General features: G+C 40.4%; 1 long non-coding RNA gene and 1 pseudogene across 1 annotated transcript; one reads left to right on the forward strand and one right to left on the reverse strand.

Annotated features, from left to right (window-relative positions):
- Positions 1–2,209: 2,209 nt before the first annotated feature.
- LOC144374925 (uncharacterized) lies at positions 2,210–12,755 on the reverse strand. Its single transcript, XR_013434163.1, has 3 exons — positions 12,538–12,755; positions 6,519–6,636; positions 2,210–2,861 (listed from the first exon to the last, which is right to left on the reverse strand). It is a non-coding gene; the product is annotated as an uncharacterized LOC144374925 (long non-coding RNA).
- A 258-nt stretch (positions 12,756–13,013) lies between these two features.
- On the forward strand, positions 13,014–20,699 carry LOC144374926 (AT-rich interactive domain-containing protein 1A pseudogene; annotated as a pseudogene).
- Positions 20,700–21,413: the final 714 nt, after the last annotated feature.

A 21,413-nucleotide genomic window follows, 5' to 3' on the forward strand; every position in this document is an offset into this window, starting at 1 on the left:
CTATTATACTGGAATACGTATATTAGGCCTTATATAAGATAGATTTGTTACTAAGCCAAACAAACCACTAACTTTCACCCCCAGTCCTGATTTACAAGCACAGGTTACATAAAAGATGTACAAATCAATATCTTTAATTCTAAGGAGAAACTGTAGTTCATAGAATTTCTCAAAGTAATGTATTCACAGAACAATTGAATTAATTCCTTGGTCTCTAGAGATAAACAAGGAAGAGAAAATGGGGAGTAAGATTCTTACCTGTGCAACATTTGCAGAATCTGACATAAGGGAGAAACTATCCGTCTCTCCTCGGCTGATGGAAGTTTGAAGTAAGATGTTTATTTTCCCATAACTATTTTCTACACCTCCAGGAGCTGAGAGTTCACAAAAAAAATTTTAATAGAGCATCTAACTCCTCTATTTCTTCTTCTCTGACCTAGAAGAGTCAATATTTTTATAGTAATATTTGGTCTGATTTATTTAAAAACCACATTGCATGTTTTTAAGGTTGCCTTTTAGTATAATGTAATATTTTACTCTTGTACAGCTAAAACCCAGTAATTTTCCCATAGGTAAATTATAAAAAATAATATGAAATTATGTTGAGGCGGGTACAATTATATTTTATTGTTCATCACCAATATTAAAGTTGCCATTGACACATAAAAATTTGATATGTCACAAAAATTAAGTCATCTGACCTCACCATCCTTCAATTGATGAGGTTTCATTTTTTATTTGACCAGAGTAAAACCTCTGCCCAGACTGATTAGGGCAAACTTGATTATCTTCAAATGCATTCGATATAGTCATATATTTTTATGTGGTATAACGCATTCATAGCTTAAAGTTGTGAAGTACTATTTCAAAATATTAAAGTTTTCACTGTTAATAACATTAAATTATAATATGGGTAATACACAACCTATTTAAATTTCTTGACTTGGGATACAAAGCAAAGCATGATGTTAGGTATGCTGTGATATTATTATCTAGAACACTGAGTTTTCTTGTACAATAGAAAACACTGCTGATACTCCAAATATGCCATATGGCTTTTTTAGATTGTATCAGGAATAACAATTAATTTCAAACTTTCATAAATAAATAAATGTACATACCTGACTGAAACTTCAAGTAATCTTACCTTGATCTGATCAAATTATTTGGCTTTGAGACTATCTCAGATATGTCACCTTCTGTTTTGTGAGCATCGAAGAGTTCATTAAAGGTCTACCAAAGTAAGTGTCACATTTAATTAAAATAGAAGATCAAAAGATATTATCAAATTTATGAAAGATTAAAAAACACTCCTAAACATAGTTAAGAAAGCCATTAGAACCAAAAAAAAGATCGGTAAAATCATCTAATGAAATCTATACTAAATGTCTAAAAATGTTCAACATAACATTCTGGTCTTGACCTCAGTATAGGCATATGGAAATCTACATCACTTACTAATTATAAGCTCACATACATCATATAAAATTCAGAGGAAAATAACTAGACAACATGCAATTCAAAGAATCTCAAAATATGAATAGCGCGAATACACAGAAAAATCAGTTAAAGGCCATACAGAAAAGACAAAGGTACTACACGGCTAGAGTTGCTGAAAAAGAACTGCAAAAAAGAAAGTGTTAGGGTGTAGTTTGGCAGCAGTCTACTAGCAAGAGGACAAATGAGAAAGGCTGTCTCATAGAGACAATGAGATATAAGGAGGAAGGACTAGGTCTGGGATTGAGGAACCACCAAATCACAGCTCTGAGATAATATATAAAGAGGTCTTGCAGAAATCTAGTGTAATACAATAGGTTATTCTGAAAAAATGAGGAAAACCCAGTAAGCACATAAAGGTGTTTTTCTGAAACCTGTTTTATATATAAGCAAATATTAAATCTACAAACCCAAGATTTCATATAAACTGAGTTTTTCTTTTTGATGATTTCTATTCTCCTATTTTAAAAACAACTTTATGTACAAAAGGCAAAAATGAATTTAAGAAAAAACTCAAAACACTATCTATTGAAAAAAGTATAAAAATTCAACTTAACTTATTTCAATCTCTTCATATTTAAGTATTCTCCCAACAGGTTATCATTGTATTGACATGTATTGATATATGTACAAGAAAACACATAAAGAAATGTATATGCTTTTTAAAAGTAAAAATATTAAAGTATCACATCATCTTAAACAGGACGTTGTTAAAAAGCAACAAATCCTCTTATAATTGTATGGTCAAAATTGGCCTTAAAAGTTCCTTAAATTAACCATCTAGTACAAACAGGCTGAGTTGGTAATTTTAGTAGTTTCTTAAACTCTTCTTTAGTGTTTCTTACTAATATGCAATTAAATTTTCAACTTTTTATTCAAGGAAATAATTAAGCTATCAAATCCAGCTTAAAATCATTCTGGCACACACTCTGTAAGACTCACCAATAGGCTTCAACTATTTCAGGTGTATGTAGTGTTTAGGATATGTTCATGAAACAGGATGGCAGAAGAGCACCATTGCTATCTAAAGTCATTTTTTTCTTGTCATTACTAAAAGTATATTGCTGAATTCATATAAACTAAATGTATTTGCTCATAAGTTGCTTTTGTTATTTGGCATTATTAATATATTTTGAAGTCTAGAAAGTATTTGACTGTAAAAACAAACATTTTTGCATTTGTTCCTCTTAGAATATTACCTCAATGGTATTGTATTTAATATAATAGTGGCTGGCGGTTCAACCCAAATCCGTTGAGGAAAAATAGCCAGTTCTCTCTTCAAAATGAATCATCTGAGCTTTGTCTAGTTTTCGTCCAACTTCAATGACTAACTGTTCTCGATGCTTTCTTAATGTTGGGTCAATCTACAGGAAAGAAATATAAACACTTGATGTTTTAATTAGACTTTTAAAAACTTAATTTTGAACTGGTACTTTGAAGCATAAAATTATATGTATCAATGGTGTAAAGTGATTTTTCAATACAAAAATATATTGTGCAATATTTAAAACAGATTGAATACAACTATCTTTCAAACATTTATCATTTATTTATGGTAAAAACTTGGTACTCATTGATCAGTCTAACATTTATCATTTATTTATGATAAAAACTTAGTACTCATTGATGAGTCTCTCCCCATCCCTCTCTCCAGCCCCTAGTAACCACCATTCTATTTTCAACATCTGTAACATCAACTTTTTGAGATTCTACACATGAATGCGATCAGGTGGTACCTGTTCTTTTGTACTTAGCTTATTTCACTTAACATAACGACATCCAGTTCCATCCCTGTTACCGCAAAGACAAAATATCAGTCTTTTTTTTATAGCTGAATAATGCACCATTTGTGTATAGGTATTAGATTTTTCTTTATCCATTCATAAGCTGATGAACACTTAGGCTGCTTCCATTTCTTTGCATGGATAGTGCTGCAATGAACACAGGAGTACAGATGTTCTTCAACATACTGATTTCATTTCCTTTGGGTATATACCCAGTATTGAAGCTGCTGATCAGAGATTTTTCAATTATAAATTCTGAAGTACATTCTATACATTTAAGAAACAACTAGAAAATATTGTATTTGATTAAATAAAGAAAGCTTTAAAATTCATTAAAATTATCAATCCACATAGTCTTTTTGGATAATAAAACTATAAGTCTGTACAGTCTCTTTAGACACCAATATTATTCTTCCATGGTCTTATAATCTTTAAGGTTATAGACACAGGGAATTGGGTATAAGGAAAAAAAATATCATCTTCTAATTCCCACACTTAAATAGGCACTTTAAATTACCAAACCATACTTCTATTTTATCAGTCATTTGGAGATATGATGGCAAAAATGCTTTCTCCTGTCAAAGGTAAAATAAATGAATGGTTATCCCCTTAAAAATGCAATTCTATTGTTTTAGTAATTTTCACAACTGTTGGTAGAAAAATCTATTTTGTCTATAATAATAATAGAAGCAAAGAATAAAATGAAGTTGACAGTGAACTTTTATATAGTTTTAAAACTATTATAACTTTTTTCTAAGTATAAATTGATATTCAATACAAAATACTCACAAATATTCTTTTTGCTATGTATATACATGCACAACCATACTGTACAAGTGCACAACCATACACATATAAGTCTTGAAGATTAATCTCTTGTTATGAGCAATAATGTAAAATATGACCTTTAATGGGGTGTTGGAGAAGTAGTAAACCTCCTTAGAAATCTAATGAGTTAATATTTCCACCATTTGTTTTAACTTAGATCTTTTTGGTAGCTTAAAAAAGTTTTAAAAATCAGAAAAATTAGGCAAAAGGAAACCAACTGCAGATAAGTAACATAGCATCAAGAGTATTAGCAAATATTTGCTATAAGTGATACTATATATATCAGGTCCAAGCTACTTGATTTGCTTTTGTCTATAAGAATTCTATAGATACAAATTTACAGAGCAACAAAATCAAAACATATAAGTTAAAGAAAAAGTTAAGATATAGAACTGTAAATGCAGTAAAACTATGAATCCTGGAAGAAAAAAAATTCCTCTTTCTTAAATACCAGAAAACTATGTTAAAGTTTTCATTATACTGCAAAAAAACTTTTGATATTAACCTAATACTTAAAAATCAATTGATGTGTTTATCTTATTCTAAGGGATATTTAACCCATGAAAATACATGTACTTGTTTAATTTTAGTCCTTCAGAAAATTTTCATTGTACCTTTGATTATTCTCACAATGATCATATTTGTGATGAGAACATTTAGAGACACATTATTTAAAAAGTGCAAGGTCTGTTGGGATTGTTGGGTCACAGCAGCACAAATCACAATAGTCAAGTTATGTAACCAGTTCGGGTACCCATTAACATATGAACGAATGGAGAAAATATGGTATATGTACAAAATGGAGTTTTATTCAGACATAAAGAAGAATGAAATTATGGCATTTGCTGGCAAATGGATGGAACTGGAGAACACCATGCTAAGTGAAATAAGCCAGACTCAGAAAGTCAAGGCCTTATGTTTTATCTCATGTGGAAGCAAGAGATAACTAAGGAAGTAAAAAAAATAGAGAAAGAGGGTGGGCAATGTCCCATGAAAACAGAACAGAGATCAGCGAAGTAGATAAAGGGTACAGAGGGAAGGGAGAAGGGATGGAAAAGGGAGGAATTGAGTGAATAAACTGACCAAATTATGCTATGCACATGTATGAATAACCCACAGTGATTCCCACCTTTATGTGTGTCTATAGAGTACCAGTTAAAAATTAATAAATATAAAAATGTATGAAATCACAGATTATAATGCAGTTATAAATTGCTTATAAAATAAGACATCCATTTGAAGATCAGCACATATTTTAACTGAGAAGCAGAAAAGTAGTGAAATTCTATGTAAAGAAGACCGAAGTATGAAAACCTATGAATTTCAGATTACCAGCTTCAGAACTAGTTGCTACTACTATTCTTAATGTTTCTCCCCTAAGTCTTAAGTTTCAACTCTTTCATGGCAATATCTACTGTACAAGAAAAGGAAAAATGAAAGAAAACCCCCAAAAGCCAAAAGTTTGGCAATTGCTTTGATAACAAATGCACATAATATATATATATATGTATATATATATACATATATAATATATATTATATATATATATACATATATATATATATATATATATATATTTACCAATACATGCACACACATTCAATGCATATGTATGTGTATTTATCAATACAATATTTGTGTGCATATATATTGGTAAATAGAGAAAAAATATAATTTTGAGTTAGACTCAACCTCTTTGATAATTTTGACTTAACAGAAGTAAATATCATATGAAGATGGTGAAATAATGTTTTTATTACATTACAACTGAATTTTATCTGTAATTAGGAAGCATTTACAGTATATAAAGCAGTGTTCTAAAGAATAGACAAGATCTGTAAGCCACATGGACCACACAACTATAAAGCTCATAGAAAGACCTGCTATCACGTGTATTTAATTCTCTGTCTATGCACACACATTGAATCATGAAACTGACTTTAAACTTTAAACTGTTAAGACAATAATGCTTTAATGCTATCTTTTATTTCACTATAGGGCATAGAAGGGACATGACAGGAGGAGTAGATTGTATATAACAAGCCTATTTTTAAAAATGGTCTATGTTTCCTTATATCTGGTTATTTCTAAAACTAAATGTACCAGAGTAAAAACTCATGGTGAAATATTAACACCTAACAGAAATATACCTGAAAAATAGAATGATACAGATATCAACATTATTAATGGGAAAAGATATTTAAATAAAGGAAAATAATTACAAGAAACAAATTTAATTTTTTAGTGTATTTTAAAAATGATTAAGGATCTTTATTTTTCTTCTAGGTCCATAACTCTTTTCAGATGAGGCAAAAGTAGCAAATATTTATCCTCACATCATGAAAGGATTACAGAACCAAAAAGAAGGCTTGAGGGTTTTTTTTTAATAAATGAGTTTGCATTTTCTACCTGATAAGCTTTGTGACTGATGCCATACACTAATGGATTTGCTCTCATCCATACATAAAGGTAAGTAACTTATCCACTTCAATGCTTCTTCCACGTTTGTGACTGTTCCCAGAGCAATCTGCAAATCAAAAATACAACAGAAATTAAAGGAATGCATTAAAGTCAAACATAAACATTACAGCAAAGGCCACTCTGCCAGAAATTAAGTTTTCAAAATAGATCATTGTGCCACATTTGAAAGTAGGTAAGCACAATCATTGAAATGACTTCTCAGTTAATGAAAACAGCAGTCCTCTTTATTTAATTGAGAATAGTACATTGGAAATGCTATCTTCCCAAACTGAACTTACTCAATGATGACATTTGATTGTTTTTCCCTGTATAAATTTTAATTCTACATAGCATTAAGGACATTTTTGACATTTGTTAATTCTTTTTCATATTCTGTATCCGTTTTGTTTTAGTTTCATTTTATATTTATAAAACTACTGAGTATGTTTAAATTTAAATGTACCAGAATAAAAATAACAAAATATGGGGCTGGGGTTGTAGGAGAGCACTTGTTTAGAGAGCATTTGAGGCACTGGGCTTAACCCTCAGCACCACATAAAAAATAAACAAAATGAATAAAGATTAAAAAATAAAACTCAACATTATTTAAAAAATAATTAAATATTAATTCTGTCGATCTTTATCCTGATTCTGCGCACTGTCATCAATAAAACCATAGAAGGTACAAAGGTAGTTTTTACCTTTAGAGATACTCATTTAGAGGACTGCCAGTATAAACATACAATATGCGTATAATGGAAAATGCAATTATTTCTGCACAAAACAAAGCAAATTTATTGGTATTTAGACATATTAATATTTATGCTTTCAAAATCATACAAGAATAGGGTGTTTTTTAAAATTGGTAAACTTTAAAACAAGCAATGGGAAAATATGATATTTAAACATTTGAACCAAAGTTATCATTGGATGATTGTTTAGATTATATTCAGAAAGGAAATATAATGTTTAATATAGCATTTGAAGTGATTTGTAATATATTTATTAAATAAAACCAAAGGATAATAATTTAGAACACAACAATAAATATAAGATCTGTGTAATAAAGAGAAAGACATGATTAGATAAGAATATTAATTCAGAATTATAATGAGATGTATTCTTAAAATAGTTCCTTAGGCAAGGGAAGTAATTCTGCTTTTACTTAAAGTATCCTTTTTACTTTAACAATTAACCAAATTTGTGAAACTTGGCAGCTGTAAATTTGTACCTGAACCCATTTTTTTTACTCACAGGAGGGGAAAAAAAAGGAAAACAAATGGTGCCATTTTTGTACTAAAATTGAAGAAAATAAAAATCTTCATGTTTGATCAAGTTGCTGTATTATAATTTTTAATTCTACATAACTTTTATTGTGAAATAAAAATGTAGATGGACTGAGAGTGGTACAGTACATGATTAGTATGCAGAAGGTCCTAGGTTCAATCCTGAGCACCAAACAAAACAAAATACAACAACAACAAAAAATTGTACATTTAGCTACTTTGAGTGAATTGAAGATGAGATACAGCAGCATATAATTTTCACTGTAATATTACATCATAGTATTTGTTATTTTAAAAGTGGGACAACCAAAAGTAAAAAAAAAAATACATAAGAAGATTCTGCCTATTTGCTTCTAAATTTCTACTACTTTACTTAAAAATGACCAAGCCATCCATACTATAAGTAAGTAAGTACATTTCCTAAATGTAAACTGTAAAGCTTTTCAGAAAATGAAAAGCAGTAAGAATTAAAATTAAGCCAATAAGAGAGTTGTGTAGGATGTTTAAACAGTTTTTCCAGTCTGCTTAGGTAAATAAAACTAGTTTGATGATACGGATAAATAGCTGAGAGTCTCACCTATTTCTGATTTTATTATTTGCAAGTCAAAAATGTATTGTCATATAACCCATATATTCCTTTATAGTGACCTATATTCTCTTATTACTTTACGTTATTACTTTAAAATAACAACCTATATTCATTCCGTTTTGACCTTATGATGCTCTTTTAAAATACTATACAAATCTCAAGAGACAAAAATTTTATAAAGGACAATTTAAAAATCAGACTTATCAAATAAACATCAATAATTACCTATTGCTATTAGTTATAAGATTAGAAGAAAAAGTAGGTATCAAAAATTAGATCATGTAATGGAAATCTTCTAAAAATTCATTAAAAGGGAAGAGATTATCCAGAAAAAATAAATGTAAAGGTACACCTTATTTTGAGACTAATCCTTGAATGCCACCTAGTGACAAAAATAAAAATTTTCTTGAAAATATTTGCTGTCGCCTAGTGGCTATCTGATACAGGAGCCTTTCATAAAACAAGTATTTTTTCCATACTCTCTCTTTTTGAAATTTATTCATTTATCTCCATAATCATAACAAATCACTAAAAAGCCTATATATAATTTAAGGTACAATGGATATGGTAACAAATAGTATGGTCCCTGACCTCACTTCTGTAGTCATGGAGGTGAGACATGTATAAATAATTAAGATGACAAATAGAAGCCCAACATCCACAGAGTCTAGCACATACCAGATACTCAAAAATATAACATGTAAAAGTGACATTAGTGTATAGTGTAATAAAATTAATTCTTCCTTAACAATAATAAAATCAACTCCAAATTTGGTAATTCAGAAATCAGACTCAAGTGTCACTTAATATTTATCTATTTAAACTTTAGTCTTTAAGATTATCTTATTTATTTTTACTATATGTGTGTTTTAAAAAACTAGTTAAAACCATTCATATAGTTTCTATCAACTTTATATAGTTTTTAGAAACTAAATAAGCAAATATAATCATGAGTATAATTTTTAATTATATATATATATATATATATATATATATATATATATATATATATATATATATATAAACTGCTTAAGTAGGGCTACATATGAAGGGATCATCAGAAAATAGTGATACTATATTGCTTACCAACTTGGAACAGGCACTTATTGAATTTTCACAATGAGAGCATCTATATTTCATAAAAAAGAAAATTGGGCCTTTCTAAGTGAAGTGAGTAGAGTAATAGCTTCCTAGGGCAGAAGGCCTATGTTGAGGAGTAATGAGAATCAGAAGTGGGAAGGGTAGTCAGACTGTGGAGGTTTTAACTCAAGAGCCATTGTATGTACAACATCCTGAAGAGACAAAAACTCTGTGTACACAAAGAATGTATATGTTAGGATATAGAATAATTAACAAAGTTATAAAGTATGGAATATAGGGATTAGAACAGAGTATACACTGAGCAACATGAATACATTTTAATTAGCCTGAAATACATATATCAGTGTTTCTCACAGTGCAAAAATAAGTGGCTCTTTATAGGAAAGGGATTTGTTACTTCTCAACTTTGCATTATGAAGTCAGCCCCATTAGGCATCAATCAGCAAAGATGTCTCATAAAATATTTGCATTAAATTATACTTCATAAAATATTTTCTCCAATTTTTCTAAATTCAAGGTCAAAATTGATATTCATGAAATCAAATATATTAATAAAGGCAACATTACTATCCTAACATAATCTTTATGTTGATTAGTGATATTTTAGAGTCTTATGAAGATTTTTTTGCAGTCTAAGGACTTACAAATCTATTATCTTAAGAATGCAGCACAGATTTATGTTATAAACCAATTTCATGTTGTACAGATGACTAAGTTTAATTTCACATTCAACTATAATTTAAAGGAGTTTGTTTCATTAACAGGAAAATTTACTGTGACAGGGAGCTCTTCCAGTAAACCAAGATATGAGCAAGTTTAGCAATGGCTGTACTTCATTATAGTAATTAAAATTTTCAATCTATATGTTTCATTATTTAAATGCCCTTTATATCACTAAATGGAATTGTGCTCAGAGTGTGTTGACATTTCTGAAAATGACATTTCTAGCAAGTACTTTAATTAATATGAGATGAACTTAAGGGCTATTTTTATACGCAGGGCTAGATTACACAGTTTCACTGGTGCTACTTTTTGTCCCCAGGAAAGAGTTCCCTGAGGACAAGAGCATTGTTTTACTTACTTTGTGTCTTCTGCATAATAACATCAACACATTGTGACTACCACTTACAAAAACTATCAAGAACCAATTCTAGGTGTGCTAAGATTTAGTATTCCTTGACATGCTCTTTAAGCTAAATTTTAGAAAAACAGGATTATTTTTTCTTTTTTACTGTAAATGTTAAGAGAAATTATGGCTACCATTTTGGAAAATGTTTAGTTCAGGTTTTAGAAGAAAAGAAGGGAGAATCTTAATGTAGGGTAATGTATTTTTTAAGTTATTACATTTTTAATAAGATTACAGAAGTCTTAAGCAGCAATGAAAAGATCTTTTTTTTTTTTTTTTCATCATTTTTCTTTTTTTTTTTTTTTTTTTTTAGTTTTTTTTTTTTTTTTTATTGATTGTTCAAAACATTACAGAGCTCAAGACATATCATCTTAATGAAAAGATCTTGGTTAGAGCTAAATAGACCACAGTTTGAATATTATTTCTAAAAATTATAACTTAGTGACCTTAGGCAATTACACGTCTCTCTGAGTATAATATCTACTTAGCAGCTCTGACAGAATAAGAGAATGTACATGAAGCACCAGGCAGTCTCAAGTCTATGTTACTATTACCATCACTTTGCAGTAATAGATTTTATCCCATTATAAACACTCTTGGCCCACACCTAATTACTTACACCATGTAATCAGGTTAGGCAATGGGGCCAAAACTGAGCTATGATAATATTTTCTTTGGAGTCAAATTTTATTTTCTAATCTCTTTTTGTTGTCCTGTAATTTTGTTAAGGTAAACCAGTGCTCTTCATGCTTTTTTTTTTTCTTACTTTCAAACTTATCTTTCAAAACTTATCTATCCTCTGAACTCAGACTAAGTTTACTATCATCATGAAAAAAGCCTTTTTTGATAGCCCCAGGTCAAACATATTTTCTCCTTCTACCAAGTACTTCTATGGAAGTTGTCATTTTCTTTCCATGTCTTTTTTTCTCCTTTTGGACTATATGCTTCTTAACAGAAGAACTACATAATGTAGAGTGTGTCTTTCATTCTCTATAAAGAGTCTTGTAAATAACCTGAATAGAATTTCTATAGGCTGTTTACGAAGTACGCCAGATAGACTTGCACACAATAAGTAATATTTGATTGTAAATATGATTGTGAATATTTTATTCATTTATTCAATATTTACATCTTAGCTAAATTACCTAAATTATTTGAGTTAACTTTTTTAAAAAAAAGGATACTGCGGTAGGAAAGCGTTGAATACTTGTGCAGTCATTAAAAATGTCATGAAAACATTGCACTTAATTTTGAACATTCATTTGAAAGTTTGATATATATATATACTCTAAATTGTAAAAATGTTAATTTCTTTACCAGTTGAGATGTTACCTATGCTTTCCTGGTCCATTATTTAAATCCTATTATTAAAGTCTCCCCCCACACACTCCCACATGCCTACACACACACATTTGAAATAAAACATTATACTCTTGCTCAATTTAGGCAATCACATTTTAAATAACAAAGATAATCAAATGACCTAATAAAGACAAGAAAGCTTCATAAACCTTAGAAAAACTTCATACAAATATTAATCATCAATTGAGCACTAAACATATCAGTTATTGCTATTTCTGTTTCCCTGATTTGTAAACTTTGGATTGCATTTCTGATCTATAGCAAAACCTCATAGATTGCAAGTGTGGTCATTTAACAATGAGTTCCTGTCAGTATAGTTATCTACATTTATACTGCTATGAGTTAATCAACAATATTGCCCCCCACCACCCCAGCCTCTTTTGTCTTATGACTATGTAGCATAATCTGTATTCCTAAATACTACAAAGCAAAAACCAACTCAACCTTTATCGTTATTCTTAAAGCTGACAATTCTATCCCAACTTTTGACTGATCAGATCTTACCACTGCATTTAGGTTATCTGCAACACTTTCCAGAAAATGACTCTCAGCTCCCTCCCTCCTCCTTTCTCCGGCAGCAGAAAGCGGAGAGTCACAGCGGGGCCAGGCCCTGGGGAGCGGAGCCTCCACTGCCCCCCTCATTCCCAGGCAAGGGCTTGGGGGGAATGAGCCAGGAGAGCCGGGTCCCGGGCCTACAGAGCCGGGAGCAGCTGAGCCGCTGGCGCCTCCTCCGCCGCCGCCAGCCTGGAGCCTGAGCCGGCGGGGGCGGGGGCGGGGGCGGGGGCGGGGGCGGGGGCGGGGGCGGGGGCGGGGGCGGGGGCGGGGGCGGGGGCGGGGGCGGGGGCGAGGGCGAGGAGCGAGCGCAGCGCAGCAGCTGAGCCCCGCGAGGCCCGCCTGGGCGGGTGGGGAGGGCAGCCCGGGGGACTCGGCCCCGGGGCGGGGTGGGAGGGGGGGAGAAGACGAAGACAGGGCCAGGTCTCTCCGCGGACGAGACAGCGGGGATCATGGCCGCGCAGGTCGCCCCCGCCGCCGCCAGCAGCCTGGGCAACCCGCCGCCGCCGCCCTCGGACCTGAAGAAAGCCGAGCAGCAGCAGCGGGAGGAGGCGGGGGGCGAGGCGGCAGCGGCCGAGCTCGGGGAAATGAAGGCAGCCGCCGGGCAGGAAAGCGAGGGCCCCGCCGTGGGGCAGCCGCAGCCGCAGGGAAAGGAGCTGCAGGACAGGGCCGAGAGCAATGGCGGTGGCGGCGGCGGCGGCGGCGGAGCCGGCAGCGGCGGCGGGCCCGGCGCGGAGCCGGACCTGAAGAACTCGAACGGGAACGCTGGCCCTAGGCCCGCCCTGAACAATAACCTCACGGAGCCGCCCGGCGGCGGCAGCAGCGACGGGGTGGGGGCGCCTCCTCACTCAGCCGCGGCTGCCTTGCAGCCCCCAGCCTATGGCTTCGGGCAACCCTACGGCCGGAGCCCGTCTGCCGTCGCCGCGGTGGCGGCCGCCGTCTTCCACCAACAACATGGCGGACAACAAAGCCCTGGCCTGGCAGCGCTGCAGAGCGGCGGCTGCGGGGGCCTGGAGCCCTACGCGGGGCCCCAGCAGAACTCGCACGACCACGGCTTCCCCAACCACCCGTACAACTCCTACTACCCCAACCGCAGCGCCTACCCCCCCGCCCCCCCAGGCCTACACGCTGAGCTCCCCGAGAGGTGGCACTCCGGGCTCCGGCGCGGCGGCCGCCGGCTCCAAGCCGCCTCCCTCCTCCAGCGCCTCCGCCTCCTCGTAGTCTTCGTCCTTCGCTTAGCAGCGCTTCGGGGCCATGGGGGGAGGCGGCCCCTCAGCGGCCGGCGGGGGAACTCCCCAGCCCACCGCCACCCCCACCCTCAACCAACTGCTCACGTCGCCCAGCTCGGCCCGGGGCTACCAGGGCTACCCCGGGGGCGACTACGGCGGCTGGCCCCAGGACGGGGGCACAGGCAAGGGCCCGGCGGACATGGCCTCGCAGTGCTGGGGGGCTGCTGCTGGTGCGGCGGCGGCGGGGCCCAACAAAGAAGCCACCACGCGCCCATGAGCCCTGGGAGCAGTGGCGGCGGGGGGCAGCCGCTCGCCCGGACCCCTCAGCCATCCAGTCCAATGGATCAGATGGGCAAGATGAGACCTCAGCCATATGGCGGGACTAACCCATACTCGCAACAACAGGGACCTCCTTCAGGACCGCAGCAAGGACATGGGTACCCAGGGCAGCCATATGGGTCCCAGACTCCGCAGCGGTACCCGATGACCATGCAGGGCCAGGCGCAGAGTGCCATGGGCAGCCTCTCTTATGCACAGCAGATTCCTCCTTATGGACAACAAGGCCCCAGTGGATATGGTCAACAGGGCCAGACTCCATATTACAACCAGCAAAGTCCTCACCCTCAGCAGCAGCAGCCACCCTACTCCCAGCAACCACCATCCCAGACCCCTCACGCTCAACCTTCATATCAACAGCAGCCACAGTCTCAGCCACCACAGCTCCAGTCCTCTCAGCCTCCATATTCCCAGCAGCCATCTCAGCCTCCACATCAGCAATCCCCAACTCCGTACCCTTCCCAGCAGTCCACGACACAGCAGCATCCCCAGAGCCAACCCCCTTACTCGCAGCCGCAGGCACAGTCTCCCTACCAGCAGCAGCAACCTCAGCAGCCAGCATCCTCAACGCTCTCCCAGCAGGCTGCATATCCTCAGCCCCAGTCTCAGCAGTCCCAGCAAACTGCCTACTCCCAGCAGCGCTTCCCTCCACCACAGGAGCTTTCTCAAGATTCTTTTGGGTCTCAGGCAGCCTCAGCCCCCTCAATGACCTCCAGTAAGGGAGGGCAAGAAGATATGAACCTGAGTCTTCAGTCAAGACCTCCAGCTTGCCTGATCTGTCTGGTTCAATAGATGATCTCCCCATGGGGACAGAAGGAGCTCTGAGTCCTGGAGTGAGCACATCAGGGATTTCCAGCAGCCAAGGAGAGCAGAGTAATCCAGCTCAGTCTCCTTTCTCTCCTCATACCTCCCCTCACCTACCTGGCATCCAAGGCCCCTCCCCGTCCCCTGTTGGCTCTCCTGCCAGTGTTGCTCAGTCTCGCTCAGGACCACTCTCGCCTGCTGCAGTGCCAGGCAACCAGATGCCACCTCGGCCACCCAGTGGCCAGTCAGACAGCATCATACATCCTTCCATGAACCAATCAAGCATTGCCCAAGATCGAGGTTATATGCAGAGGAACCCCCAGATGCCCTAGTACAGTTCCCCGCAGCCCGGCTCGGCCTTGTCTCCGCGTCAGCCTTCTGGAGGACAGATGCACACAGGCATGGGTTCCTACCAGCAAAATTCCATGGGGAGCTATGGTCCCCAAGGGGATCAGTATGGCCCACAAAGAGGCTACCCCAGGCAGCCAAACTACAATGCCTTGCCCAATGCCAACTATCCCAGTGCAGGCATGGCTGGAAGCATGAACCCCATGGGTGCTGGAGGTCAGATGCATGGGCAACCAGGCATCCCACCTTATGGCACACTTCCTCCAGGGAGAATGAGTCATGCCTCCATGGGAAACAGGCCTTATGGCCCAAATATGGCCAATATGCCACCTCAGGTTGGGTCAGGGATGTGTCCCCCACCAGGGGGCATGAACCGGAAAACTCAAGAATCTGCTGTCGCCATGCATGTTGCTGCCAACTCTATCCAAAACAGGCCACCAGGCTATCCCAATATGAGTCAAGGGGGCATGATGGGAACTTGAACTCCCTATGGACAAGGAATTAATACTATGGCTGGCATGATCAACCCTCAGGGACCCCCATATCCCATGGGTGGAACCATGGCCAACAATTCAGCAGGGATGGCAGCCAGCCCAGAGATGATGGGTCTTGGGGACGTCAAGTTAACTCCAGCTACCAAAATGAACAATAAGGCAGATGGGACACCCAAGACAGAATCTAAATCCAAGAAGTCCAGTTCTTTTACTACAACTAATGAGAAGATCACCAAGTTGTATGAGCTTGGTGGTGAGCCTGAGAGGAAAATGTGGGTGGACCGTTATCTGGCCTTCACAGAGGAGAAGGCCATGGGTATGACAAATCTGCCAGCAGTGGGTAGGAAACCTCTGGACCTCTATCGCCTCTATGTGTCTGTGAAGGAGATTGGTGGATTGGCTCAGGTCAACAAGAACAAAAAATGGTGGGAACTTGCAACCAACCTCAATGTGGGCACATCAAGCAGTGCTGCCAGCTCCTTGAAAAAGCAGTGTATCCAATGTCTCTATGCCTTTGAATGCAAGATTGAGCGGGGAGAAGATCCTCCCCCAGACATCTTTGCAGCTGCTGATTCCAAGAAGTCCCAGCCCAAGATTCAACCCCCTCTCCTGCAGGATCAGGGTCTATGCAGGGGCCTCAGACTCCTCAGTCAACCAGCAGTTCCATGGCAGAAGGAGGAGACCTGAAGCCACCAACTCCAGCATCCACACCACACAGTCAGATCCCCCCCTTTCCAGGCATGAGTAGGAGCAATTCAGTCGGGATCCAGGATGCCTTTCCTGATGGAAGTGACCCCACATTCCATAAACGGAATTCCATGACTCCAAACCCTGGGTATCAGCCCAGTATGAATACCTCTGACATGATGGGGCGCATGTCCTATGAGCCAAATAAGGATCCTTATGGCAGCATGAGGAAAGCTCCAGGGAGTGATCCCTTCATGTCCTCAGGGCAGGGCCCCAATGGCGGTATGGGTGACCCCTACAGCCGAGCTGCAGGCCCTGGGCTCGGAAATGTGGCTATGGGACCACGGCAGCATTACCCCTATGGAGGTCCTTATGACAGAGTGAGGACGGAGCCTGGAATAGGGCCTGAGGGAAATATGGGCACTGGGGCCCCCCAGCCCAATCTCATGCCTTCTACCCCAGACTCAGGGATGTATTCTCCTAGCCGCTACCCCCCGCAGCAGCAACAGCAGCAGCAGCAACGACATGATTCCTATCGCAATCAGTTCTCCACCCAAGGCACCCCTTCCGGTAGCCCCTTTCCCAGCCAGCAGACCACAATGTATCAGCAGCAACAGCAGAATTATAAGCGGCCAATGGATGGCACATACGGCCCTCCTGCCAAACGGCATGAAGGAGAGATGTACAGCGTGCCATACAGCACTGGGCAGGGGCAGCCTCAACAGCAGCAGTTGCCCCCCGCCCAGTCTCAGTCTGCCACCCAGCAACAAGCTGCCCAGCCTTCCCCTCAGCAAGATGTGTACAACCAGTACGGCAATGCCTATCCTGCTACTGCCACTGCTGCTACTGAGCGCCGACCAGCAGGCAGCCCCCAGAACCAATTTCCATTCCAGTTTGGCCGAGACCGAGTCTCTGCACCCCCTGGCTCCAATGCCCAGCAGAACATGCCACCGCAAATGATGGGCGGCCCCATACAGGCATCAGCTGAAGTTGCTCAGCAAGGCACCATGTGGCAGGGGCGTAATGACATGACCTATAATTATGCCAACAGGCAGAGCACAGGCTCTGCCCCCCAGGGTCCTGCTTATCATGGTGTGAACCGAACAGATGAAATGCTGCACACGGATCAGAGGGCCAACCACGAAGGCCCTTGGCCTTCCCATGGCACACGCCAGCCTCCATATGGTCCCTCTGCCCCTGTGCCCACCATGACAAGGCCCCCTCCATCCAACTACCAGCCCCCACCAAGCATGCAGAATCACATTCCTCAGCCCCCCATGATTCGGCGCGATATCACCTTCCCACCTGGCTCTGTTGAAGCTACACAGCCTGTGTTGAAGCAGAGAAGGCGGCTCACAATGAAAGACATTGGAACCCCGGAGGCATGGCGGGTAATGATGTCCCTCAAGTCTGGGCTTCTGGCAGAGAGCACGTGGGCATTAGACACCATTAACATCCTGCTATATGATGACAACAGCATTATGACCTTCAACCTCAGTCAGCTCCCAGGGTTGCTGGAGCTCCTTGTGGAATATTTCCGACGATGCCTGATTGAGATCTTTGGCATTTTAAAGGAGTATGAGGTGGGTGACCCAGGACAGAGAACACTTCTGGATCCTGGGAGATTCAGCAAGGTGTCTAGTCCAGCCCCCAGGGAGGGGGAAGAAGAAGAAGAAGAACTTCTAGGTCCTAAACTAGAGGAAGAAGAAGAAGAGGAGACAGTTGAAAATGATGAGGAGATGGCCTTTTTAGGCAAGGACAAGCCAGCTCCAGAGAATTGTGAGGAGAAGCTAATCAGTAAGTTTGACAAGCTTCCGGTAAAGATCGTACAGAAGAATGACCCGTTTGTGGTGGACTGCTCAGATAAGCTTGGGCATGTCCAGGAGTTTGACAGTGGCCTGCTGCACTGGCGGATTGGTGGGGGGGACACCACTGAGCATATCCAGACCCACTTTGAGAGCAAGACAGAGCTGCTGCCTTCTCGGCCTCCTGTGCCCTGTCCAACAGCCCCCCGGAAACATGTCATAACAGTAGAGGGTGTGCCAGGGACGACAGAACAAGAGGGACCCCCACCTGATGGCCCTCCAGAAAAACGGATCACAGCCACTATGGATGACATGTTGTCTACTCGATCTAGCACGTTGACAGAGGAGGGAGCTAAAAGTGCAGAAGCCACCAAGGAAAGCAGCAAATTTCCATTTGGCATTAACCCAGCACAGAGCCACCGGAACATCAAGATCCTAGAGGATGAACCCCACAGTAAGGATGAGACCCCACTGTGTACCCTTCTGGATTGGTAGGATTCCCTTGCCAAGCGCTGTGTCTGTGTCTCCAATACCATCCGAAGCCTGTCATTTGTGCCAGGCAATGATTTTGAGATGTCTAAACACCCAGGGCTGCTGCTCATCCTAGGCAAGCTGATCCTGCTGCACCACAAGCACCCAGAACGAGAGCAGGCACCACTAACTTATGAGAAGGAGGAGGAACAGGACCAAGGGGTGAACTGCAATAAAGTGGAGTGGTGGTGGGACTGCTTGGAGATGCTCCGGGAAAACACCTTGGTCACGCTCGCCAACATCTCGGGGCAATTGGACCTCTCCTCATACCCCGAGAGCATTTGCCTGCCTGTCCTGGACGGACTCCTACACTGGGCAGTTTGGCCTTCAGCTGAAGCCCAGGACCCTTTCTCCACCCTGGGCCCCAATGCCGTCCTCTCCCCCCAGAGACTGGTCTTGGAAACCCTCAGCAAACTCAGCATCCAGGACAACAATGTGGACCTGATTCTGGCCACACCCCCCTTCAGCCGCCTGGAGAAGTTGTATAGCACCATGGTGCGCTTCCTCAGTTACCGAAAGAACCCAGTGTGCCGGGAGATGGCCGTGGTACTGCTGGCCAACCTGGCGCAGGGGGACAGCCTGGCAGCCCGTGCCATTGCAGTGCAGAAGGGCAGCATCGGCAACCTCCTGGGCTTCCTCGAGGACAGCCTTGCTGCCATGCAATTCCAACAGAGCCAGGCCAGCCTCCTGCACATGCAGAACCCACCCTTTGAGCCAACTAGTGTGGACATGATGCGGCGGGCTGCTCGCGCGCTGCTTGCCCTGGCCAAGGTGGACGAGAACCACTCCGAGTTCACTCTGTATGAGTCGCGGCTGTTGGACATCTCAGTGTCACCATTGATGAACTCATTAGTTTCACAAGTCATTTGTGATGTACTGTTTTTGATTGGCCAGTCATGACAGCCGTGGGACACCTCCCCCCACCCCCCGTGTGTGTGTGCGTGTGTGGAGAACTTAGAAACTGACCGTTGCCCTTTATTTATGCAAAACCACCTCAGAATCCAGTTTACCCTGTGCTGTCCAGCTTCTCCCTTGGGAAAAAAGTCTCTCCTGTTTTCTCTTTCCTCCCCCACTTCCCCACTCCTCACACCCTTCTGTTCCTGTCCTTACCTTACTTCCCCTCAGGACCCCACCCTATTTGAAAAGACAAAGCTCTGCCTACATAGAAGACTTTTTTATTTTAACCAAAGTTACTGTTGTTTACAGTGAGTTTGGGGAAAAAACAAACAAACAAACAAAAAAAACTAAAAATGGCTTCCCCGGTCCTTGCATCAATGGGATGCCACATTTCATAACTGTTTTTAATGGTAAAAAAAGAAAGAAAGAAAGAAATACAAAAAAAAACTCTGAAGGACAAAAAGGTGACTGCTGAACTGTGTGTGGTTTATCGCTGTACATTCACAATCTCGCAGGAGCCGAGAAGTTCGCAGTTGTGAGCAGACCCTGTTCACTGGAGAGGCCTGTGCAGTAGAGTATAGACCCTTTCATGTACTGTACTGTACACCTGATACTGTAAACATACTGTAATAATAATGTCTCACATGGAAATGAGAGAAGACGCTGGGTCAGCAGCAAGCTGTAGTTTTTAAAAATGTTTTTAGTTAAACGTTGAGGAGAAAAAAAAAAAAAGGCTTTTCCCCCAAAGTATCATGTGTGAACCTACAACACCCTGACCTCTTTCTCTCCTCCTTGATTGTATGAATAACCCTGAGATCACCTCTTAGAACTGGTTTTAACCTTTAGCTTCAGCGACTGCGCTGCCACGTGTGTATATATATGACGTTGTACATTGCACATACCCTTGGATCCCCACAGTTTGGTCCCTCTCCCAGCTACCCCTTTATAGTATGACGAGTTAACAAGTTGGTGACCTGCACAAAGCGAGACACAGCTATTTAATCTCTTGCCAGACATCGCCCCTCTTGGTGTGATGCTGTACAGGTCTCTGTAGAAAGTCCTTGCTGTCTCAGCAGCCAATCAACTTATAGTTTATTTTTTTCTGGGTTTTTGTTTTGTTTTGTTTTCTTTCTAATCGAGGTGTGAAAAAGTTCTAGGTTCAGTTGAAATTCCTGATGAAGAAACACAATTGAGATTTTTTCAGTGATAAAATCTGCATATTTGTATTTCAACAATGTAGCTGAAACTTGATGTAAATTCCTCCTTTTTTTCCTTTTTTGGCTTAATGAATATCATGTATTCAGTATGAAATCTTTATACTATATGTTCCACGTGTTAAGAATAAATGTACATTAAATCTTGGAAAAAAAAAAAAGAAAATGACTCTCAATTGGGTTTTGTTCAGTGAGCAGAGTGAGGTAATGGCTGAGTTTATCATGTGTTGTTATAATGACTCCTTCCCCAAATTTGTCAAATTGTGGTTGTCCAGCTCGGCCAAATATCTGCATGACATCTAAAATTCCAAGGTCAATAAAGGAGCCTCTTTTTGCAGCATATATTAGTGTTCCCTAGATAAGGAAAAGTTAATAAAAATTTACATAAATATACATAAATATAATCCTGAAGAGCTGAATACTGAAATTGGACAAATACAGTAAGATCTCAAAAGTGTATTTTAACTAATCCCTTCATCATCT

Source organism: Ictidomys tridecemlineatus, unplaced genomic scaffold (assembly GCF_052094955.1).
Source record: "Ictidomys tridecemlineatus isolate mIctTri1 unplaced genomic scaffold, mIctTri1.hap1 Scaffold_96, whole genome shotgun sequence".
Classification (NCBI taxonomy): domain Eukaryota; kingdom Metazoa; phylum Chordata; class Mammalia; order Rodentia; family Sciuridae; genus Ictidomys; species Ictidomys tridecemlineatus.